Source organism: Choristoneura fumiferana, chromosome Z (assembly GCF_025370935.1).
Source record: "Choristoneura fumiferana chromosome Z, NRCan_CFum_1, whole genome shotgun sequence".
NCBI classification, from domain to species: Eukaryota; Metazoa; Arthropoda; class Insecta; order Lepidoptera; family Tortricidae; genus Choristoneura; species Choristoneura fumiferana.
In genome coordinates, this window is record NC_133472.1 from 19793428 (window position 1) to 19803329 (window position 9902).

Below are 9902 nucleotides of genomic sequence, written 5' to 3' on the forward strand. Positions count from 1 at the left end.
AAATACAAAATAACAACACATATCAAAAAACCTATGGACTGTCCCAGAATTCGAGATACTAAAATGACGTTTCACGTGTTACCTGTTTTTTTGCGTCTCATAAATAGTGATGTGCCGAAACCGGTTATCACCGAAAGATTTTGTAGGTACCAATGTATGTATGTCGTAAAATATTAAGATATGAACGGATCCGTGATGTACTAAAATGTAGGGCACTTAGGACATTCTAGAAAAGGTAAAATAGGTCTAATAAAAATGCGACCGCTTTCGAGATATTTCGACTTATTATAGATGTTGATGTTTAAGTTTCAATTTAATTCTAAGTAAGTTTAACATTAACTAAATAATATGAGAATAATGAATATTTGATTTATTATTCCATGTTATGAATATCTAAATAAAAAAATATATTTGAAACAAAATAAATAATTTAAATTTCTTCAAAATAAATTTTCTGCGTGTTGATTATTCTATGAAACGATACACAGGGGTAATAAAAAAAAAACAGTTGAAATTGGAAATTCTTTATTCTGAATCTGTTGAACTTTCAGTATTTGTCGTACTTGAATTAGATGCCTCAGAATCATCATCATCACCTACGTTTATTATGAAATTTTCCGCCATATCTTCTATGACAATACGAGTAAAGTAACGAAAATCGGTTGAATACCACTTGAATACGAAAAACATGAACAATGACGTTGTGTGATATCTGAAGGCCTACTCCGGAATTCGAAAATCAAAGTTCGTACCGTAACGTCCCTTTCACTTACGTATTAAATTGAATAGTAGTGTCAGAAGGACGGAACGACACGAACTTCGAATTTCGTAGTAGCCCTGCTGGCCCTGACTACGAAATACAAAACTCGAACTTCGTATGTTGCCGTCCCGCTGACGCTTATCTCATTCAATACGCGAGTGAAAGGAACGGTGCCATACGAACTTCGTTTTTCTAGTTTTGTAGTAGCCCCTCTGTATTATTTTTTACGTTGGCACTAAGTGATGAACACTGTATTTTTACTTGTGCTTAGATTTCATCACTTAATCGTATGATAAAGTAAAATGGAAAGTAGAATATTGAATGCATTAATGTTATTTTTGCTATCGTAAAATAAACATTTTATCGGTTATTTACGAAACCGAAATCACGGAGCAGCACTGTTCCTTTTATGCTGGCCACATTATTTTTACGTTTGACATTTCAGACTGTCATTTTAGTATCTCGAATTCTGGGACAGACAGGGTGTTAATATCCATACTTAATATTATAAATGAGAAAGTAACTCTGTCTGTCTGTCTGTCTGTTCCCAACAAGCAAAGTAATCCTATAAGAAAGGACTATAAGCCTGTCTTTACTAATAACATTTTTATAAAGAACTTGCTTTAGACTATTTTACTTATAGTACATGAACCATACTGCAATTATTAATGTACAGTCGATCACCAGCACCACCCAGGGATTTCCGTCATTTCAAAATTACATCTGGGCACGAGATTCGCTTAAAGGGGACTAATTTTAATTCCAAAGCACATATTTACAAACCTAAAAACATTCTTCTGCTTTGTTGTTATAAGAGGGTTGTGTAGCATCAATTTTACGTCTCTTATTTCGTAAATCTCTTGTTGTACGTCCGGTTCGGTATCGGAGTTGTTGCTCATTATATTCATTTCAGCCATGGCGTCATAATATTATGTTTTTATATTTTGCCTTATTATGTACATGTTAACCGGTCCCAAGTGTTATCGGGCTGACTCTTTTCATTTTGACTAATTGGTGATGTTTTTTTGGCCAAAATAGAGTTCCGTTGTACTCCCGTTGCTCTAATACACGACAGAACAGTTTTGAAATTTTTGCTCGTGTGGACAATTTTGTACGGCATTTTATCTTCTTAAAACCTGTAAACTAAAATTGCAAAATTAAATAACAAAAAAAAATAGCTTACTACGACAACTTTTTTCTGTTTAAGTATAATATTAGGTACTTTTGAACATGTATTGTACTAGTTCAACCCGGACACATTATCTCTGCACTTAGCGTCGAGAATGTCGCATATAGTCTTCCGGAGATGTGCAATCTGTCATTTGATTGCGATCGCGAGCGTCAGAAATGTTAGGCAATACGGCCTTTGCTTATACACAATACTGTTTATTTCACAACCCTATGTTTCTTGGAGAAAGTTGTTAAATTTCACAGACATAATCAATTTGCTTTGAAAACAAAGTTATGAATATTATTTATAAGTAGCAAAAAGTTGAAAACCCACGACTTTATCACTTCAAAATTTTATATCTCAAAAACAGCTTAACTGATTGAAATAATTGATCTCACTCAATTACTTCTAAACTAAGTATATAAGATATTGAAAAACTAGTTACTGATGCTGAAAGTGCTTCACGAGCTCTATCAAACGGTATAAATAATAGGTATCTAGAATAAACTGGATCTATCCGAGAGACTGTAGATAGAGCGAGAAAATGCATAGCAAATAAAGGACGCCTCTTCGAACAATATTAGAAGTGATAAATTTTAATTCTTTATTGAATTTTTTTTTTTGTAAAACATTGGTTTCAGGCTTTTCTTGCTATGGTATTAAAAAGAGATGAATGCCATGTGGCTGCGTGAGTTCCAAAAGAAGTTCTTATTGAAGCTCTCACTCAAGTACCTACATCATGAACGCATCCTGACGGCGAGACGGAAGTACCCTCATTCCATCCATCATCATCATCTCATCTCATCACACCAGCGTTTTCGGAAAACTCGGAAACGGCTCCAACGATTTCGATTAAATTTGGTACGTAGGGGTTTTCGCGGACGAAAAATCGATTTAGCTTGGTCTTATCTCTGGGCAAACGCTTATTATCGAGTTTTAGCCCGAGCAAAGCTCGGTCGCCAAGGTACTAACCATTATAGAAAAACGAAATTTAGTAGTTATTGTGAACATGAAACTACCGTGAGACTATTAAATATAATGACCCGGATAACTCACGTCTTAAATCGAGTTTAGCTCGACATGTTTCGGGCTAATCCGTAGCCCTTCGTCTTCGTGAGTTATCCGGGTCATTATATTTAATATTAGTAGTTATTGATAAAAACAAATAAAATATAAAAAATTCACAGAAGATTATTCGATTATTAGATTCACAGGAGAAAAAGTCGGCACGCTTAGTTTCAAAACAAATCCTAATACTTGCGTTATCTCTGTGTATCTATATCTGTGGTGAAAGTGAAATGCTAGAATGACATGTATACCAAACGGGTGACACTCTTTCCCGGCCCGGATAATACCAACCCTGTTTTTTGTGTACACGCCCATAGAAACTGACGTGAGCTTCTATGTGCGTGTACATACACGAAAAAAAGGGTCGGTATTATCCGGGCCGGGAAAGTGTGTCACCCAACCTATCCAAAAACAATTTTATTTGAGTGACATCAATAAAATTTGATAAACGTTGTTTATTTTATCCACTGATTCCTGTCCCTGAGCTAGTTTCTCTAACCTCCCATCCCAGCCAGGCCTGATTCACGGCCGGAGTTTAATGTGTGCGGGACCTTCGGGCACCACGTCAATACAGTATTTAAGCCGTAATTTAATATTTAAATACTTTACCTGCATCGTATTTGACATGGGCTGTTCGAGTATGCTCTTCTTTATTGCTTATCAAACAGGACGTTGCTCCGGAACCGCAAGAAATTGCTGATGATGGATTAGAGCCCCTTATGTGGTGACAGTAATTGTGGTCTGTCTCCACATATGAAATTATTGATTGCCGTACACCTGTAATGTCACATTAATTTCTCATTATTAACTTCACTATTCATCATCACCAAACATCCTTGACCGTTTTACATTGTTCAGCAAAAATATATTAATCAACTAGCCGTTACTTGCGACTCCGTCGGCGTAGATTTCGGTATTCACTATCCCGCGGAAACTATGCAACTTTCCGGGATAAAACTATCCTATGACCTTCCCCTGGATTCAAACTATCTGTATACCGAATTTCATCTAAATTGGTTCAGCGGTTTAGACGTGATGAAGTAACAAACAAAGAAACAAACAGACTTATATACTTTCCCATTTATTATATTAGTGGGATATTATTATTAATTAATCATCTAAAGCCCGCCCAGGAATCTAAAAACCTGTTTGAAAAAAAAATACTAAGGGACGAACTGAGCACACCTTGACACCAAAACAGTCGGCCCAACGACTTTCTCAATGCTTTTTTTTTCAATAGCTTAGTGGAATGTCATACACGATGATCTTCCTTTCATACAGTGGAATTGGAAACAGTCGTCCAGGGTATGAACCCGAACAACAGGCCAAAATCGTGTCGGACACACCCAGGATAGGGTATATTTCTTCTTCTTCTTGCTCTCTTTGTCTCTCATATTCTATATATAATTTATGAACCTATAATATTTTTTTATTTAAACAAATTACGTGATTAAGTATTTTATTTACTCTGCTCAAATTCCTTAAATAAGTGTAACGAAGGTGTGAATGATCCTCGGCTTTGGCTTTGGACGAAAACCATAGCTAAAACTGAGGCTTTATAACTGTCTAACGCGCTGTCGTTCACGATCGTATTCACCGTCTTTTTCTATCCTCGTCTTATACCGTGCGACAGAAAGAAGTGGTGAAAACGACTGTGATTACAAGTGTGTTAGACAAGCCTCTGCACTGTGTATCACAGATCATTATGTGTATAAGTATGGATGGGTAAGTTCTATGGTCACATTCTGTTAATAAGTTAAATGTTACTTACATTTCAAAATTTGAGTTGGTTTTGCAGACCAAATTAGGCTATTGCAGGAGGTTTTACAGGACAGGTCAAAATGGTGGTCACAAATTCGTTTGTACTTGTAAATTTTGTTTTTATCGATGCCCTTCAGCAAGTCCCCAACAACTGACATCCAGGCATCAAACAGCTCGGGTTTTCGCTCCGGATGTGGGAACTGGTCAAGATGGCACACGTCGTCGCGCTACAGTTTATTTATCAATTCCATGTAGTCAATCAGGATATAATGAGTCTAAGGGGCTGTTTCACCATCCATTGATTAGTGTTAACTGACGGTTAAATATGATGCCGTCTTCGTTTATTCGAACAAAACAAATAGAGACGGCATCACATTTAACCGTCAGTTAACACTTATCAATGGATGGTGAAACAGCCCCTAAGAGTGGCAGCAACGCGCCCAAGAAAATTACATAATGGTTTTCTAAGGATTTCTTATTGTGTACGCATACGCTATTTTTTATTCCAATATTCCATAGGATAGGGATAAAATCTTGAAAACCACAAGGTTAACTCTTAAACGTCGGAAACTGATTTATATTGGTTTACAAGATAGTAGTTAGGACTTTATTGTTATAGTTATATAGGATAAGATGCGATTATGGTGGTACATAGAATTTTGCTGTTTTTCATGCCATTGTGCATCCGAAATAAAATTCCTAGTAGAAAAACAATTATTATTCACTTACAGCCTTATTCATAAAAAATCCTCAATTGAGGTTTGATCGGTCTATTACTTAGCAGACTGATTAAGCTTGTTAGACGGTTGTCAAGAAGTATGATTCATAAGCGCTTGCTAGCAGTCTGCTAGTTGTTGAGCTGCTGATAGACGGATTAGACGCGTTATGTTGGCCATCTTGACAAATCAGACAAAAAATGGCTCATCAGGGCCTTATCGATAATTTAAAAAAAAATTGACAGTAGTGACAGCAAATTAGCAGGATAAAAAGCGAGATGTTTGCAAAGAGTAGCGGGAAGAGATCATTCATGCAGACTGTTTTGAAGCGCCGTCTGCATTTCCTAACTAGTTTGTATATATCCATCCATACGTATAGCTATTAATAGTGTATTTTTTACTTACTGGATTTGCTTCCCAGCTCAAACCACATAAAACTCTGCAAAGAGAAGTGAGACCGCTAGAATTCAGTCTTCTTAAGTTTAAACCACCTCAATTTTCCGTTTGCAGCACTGACTTTTATGTGGACGATGTGCACGAGTTTCGATTGCAACGTAGCCATCTTGTTCCGCGCGAATAGACGCCTGCCCATAGAGGGTTGCTCAAAAAATATTTGTACTGAGCGGATACAATTAATATATTTTACAGATTGTCAATTTTAAAGTTCATTTTTTAATTATCAACGATAATTTTGTGACAGCTTTCAGTGATCTGAAACAAACGGATAGATAAAGGAGATGGCGGCGCTATCGACATGAATTAGTACGGTATAGGCGAATGTTTGTTTTCCCGCCATTCCGATCCGCATGTTCATGTTGTACCTAAATCTTGAATGACAGATGACGCCGACCCCCCTCCCCCCCCAGTGTACCGTCGTCCAAATACCACAAATTATTTTTTGAATTCAAGACAGATATGATGGGATGGATAGAAAGACTAAAAATTACGGGGCGAAGCGGGTCTCTTGCTGGCACCCCACGCTTGAGGCAATTTCTTCAGTCCAAAGAGTAATTTAGAAGGGCTGCTATAACTTTACTTTTGAATTTCGTTTAGCAAACCGCCCCTATCAACCGAATTAAATGCATTTTTCACGTCAATTTTGATTAGTCAAAATCAAAGTCAAAATATCTTTATTCAATTTAGGCTATAACAAGCACTTATGAATGTCAAAAAAAATCTACCACCGGTTCGGAAAAACCTCTGTTGAGAAGAATCCGGCAAGAAACTCAACGAGGTATATATTTTTTATAAAACAGAGTATGTCGCAGTCAGTAAAGTCAAGAAAAGTACGAGCAGCATGAACAGCAGCTTCACAACCGCTCTGAACGCCGAAACCTAACTGCCGTGGTTTAAATTTATTAATCAGCTGTTCGCGGAGTGCTCGGCAGCACAGCTTAGGCACGAGGCGACGTATGGTACTGCCAACGGCAATCGGACGGATTCCTTTCCTTTATTTCTTTTTTCGACAAGGCCACGAAATTGGCTCCATATAGAATGGGCACTATTTCTTCAGGGACCAGACCTGCTATCATAAGATTGGCTAAAGAAGTCAAGTCATTAACAAGTGATTTGCCAACATCTCCCAAAGCAGGGCCAGTTAGATCCTTTAAGTGCTGTGGAGTAATACCATCTAATCCGCCAGCAGATCCGTTCGGAAAAGACTGAATGGCACATAGTACAGCTTCTGGGTTAACTTTAAGATGATGCTGGGTGTTAGAGGCAGAGCTAGGAAGCTGCGTAGTGTCCGAGGGAGCAGGATGCTTCTCACAAAGGGCTTTAAGGGTTTCCGAAGAATTCGTGGAGACCTGGCAGATTCGGAGAGGCGGGAGGGGAAGGGTGCTTTTCTAGTAAGGCAGCATAGGTTTTGGAAGAGTGCGTAGCCAAGTCGTCATTGGAAAACAAAAGTCTGGCCGCACCGCTCACATTTCCTTCAGAAAGTTTATTTTCTATTAGTTTAATTTTAGAATTTGGACAAAATGAGTGATTGTTATTATAATATTGAGGGATGGCAGGTAAATCAAGAACTGAAGATGAATTATCCTTTAACTGAGCTGTAAGCGAGGCTTTTTTTGACTTATCCGCATGTAGTACTGTGTAAGGAAATGTGAGCAGACACTCCCAGGCCTCAGTAGAATTATCCGAATGGCTATGCACTTGGTGAGGCAACCGGCAACTGATAAGCGCGCACCACGGGGAATTCTTTTTACAATTGGTATTGATGCCTTCAACAGCCCTAGTCTTTCGGCAAGAGTTTTATTTTAATGGGTGCAGCTGTAGGAACCCAAGCGGAGGACGAAGGCGTCGGCTGAGAGGCACTTGGCAGCGCGGGGTCGACAACCATGCGAGTACCATGTCGTCGAGCTGTATGGATAGCGAGCCCTCTCTGTCCCTTATATTGCTTGTTGTCCCCACAAGTGGGGCAATACAGCAGTTCGACCGAGGTTAAACAGGGCTGTGAAGGCATGTAAACTAAAAATAAAAAGGCTAAAACACTTAAAAACTAAAGAACATACAAATAACTTACAGAAACTTAGGTAAAAACAAACATTCAAGGAAAATAAATAAAACCACTGACACTGGCGTTGTCACTTTAAGTCTCATCCTCTGAACGCATGCGGGGCTTTGATGCAGTCTATGGTATGAGGTATGAAATAAGGCCTCAATTTAGGCGGGCGGGCGGGCTGCGAGGCAGCCGGCCGCCGGCGCCGCCGTTCCGTTCAGCGTAGTTTGCACGCTGCGATAAAAACGTGCGGACGGGACCGATGACGGATAAAAAGAAATAAACTCTTGAGATTTTAAAAATGTATAAGAAGATTTAGACAGAAACTAGCATTTTGCAAAGACACTAGTTTGCAAAAGTATGTAAAAAATTGTTTTCTATCAGACGAAATGCATAAATACAATTTTTAGAAGATATTTCTTTGCGGAAATTGTATTTGCCAAACTGACAACCACCGCCATTAACTTAAAATTTTAGAATTGTATGTATTCAAATTTGGACCTATGTTGTTCTTGAAAATAAATGAATTATTATTATTATTATTATTCGATAACAGGCATTGTAAATTTTTAATTTATAAAACATACAAAATAGTCAAATACCGTATTGAAGATTTATTGCGGAACGTAGGATCCCACTTTAGTCGGAGTTATTCGAAGAAAAAAAAAATTGCAAACTTTTCTCCAAATCGAAATTCATAAAATTTTATCACCCGCTACGACAAGATGGTTGTCATTAAAAGCTTGTGTAGTGTGTAGGGGTCCTGGAACAATACCCAGCTTTGGAATCTTACTTCAGACTAGAATGCTAGACATGTGTAAGTAATGCGATTAATATCACAAATGAAATATCACACAACCGCGTAATGACATATTACACATCACTCGTAAGATACAAGCATCACCCTAAACATCACTGTGCTGTGCGATAGGTATTCTATTATTTCGCTCGCGTGCGACACCTCTTCTCTTCTTATCTATCTCACTCAGCGCAACGGAACGGAAAGCGATGGGAGTTGTAATGAATTTAATGTGTAATGAAATGAGTAGGTACGTACTGCTCGCTGCGGGGCTACCACGAAACTCGAAAAACGAAGTTCGTATCGCACCATCCCTTTCCCTCGCATGTTAAATGTCCTAAGCGTCAGCGGGACGGCAACACGCGAAGTTCGAGTATCGTTGCGATGCTAGCTCACATCGGTTACGTTCAGGTGTTCTCAGAATTGTTCGTTCTAGCAAAACGGGACGGCAACGGCGAGCGTCGATGCAAATTTACTTAAGATTTTTAAAATATTGTGCAGTGGATTTTAATTAAACCTTACGCCAACAGGAATATGGTGGAGTTTTCTTTACATTTAATGCGTCGCGGTCTCTTAAATTCAAAACAATTCAATATACTTGATTATTTAGTTAGTTTGTATAGTAATTACGCCGCGCGGCGCCCGGCGAAATTTCATTCAATCTGCTCACACTTTAATTACGAAAATGAATTAAAAACCAACTATATTTCTTTAACGATGTCCTGTCTGTTTTCTTCTGCGCTCTATAGGAACCTTACAGGAGTTTAACGCCATCTACCGGCAGGCGTGTTGATGTCTGATCGCGGTCGCTAGCCGAATGCAAATAGTTAATCTTCTCGCCGCTCACTTATGAATAGCGCTGGGAGCAAGTAGGCGGAGCTAAAATCCCGAATCCTCAAGGGCATTTTGGTGTTGACAGCGTCTTAATATGAAAATTGGATTTCGGAGTTCATATGAGATTCGTGGAATCACCGTGGAATAGTGTAATATAAATAGGTACATGTATGCCTTTGTATGTATACAAATTCTTCTTTTTTCTGTAAATAGTAAGCTAAAGCTATTGTTTTTACAATAGCCTTAATGAGGCCTGACCTGGCCCTACCTGAGACTGATTGGGAAATAATTCA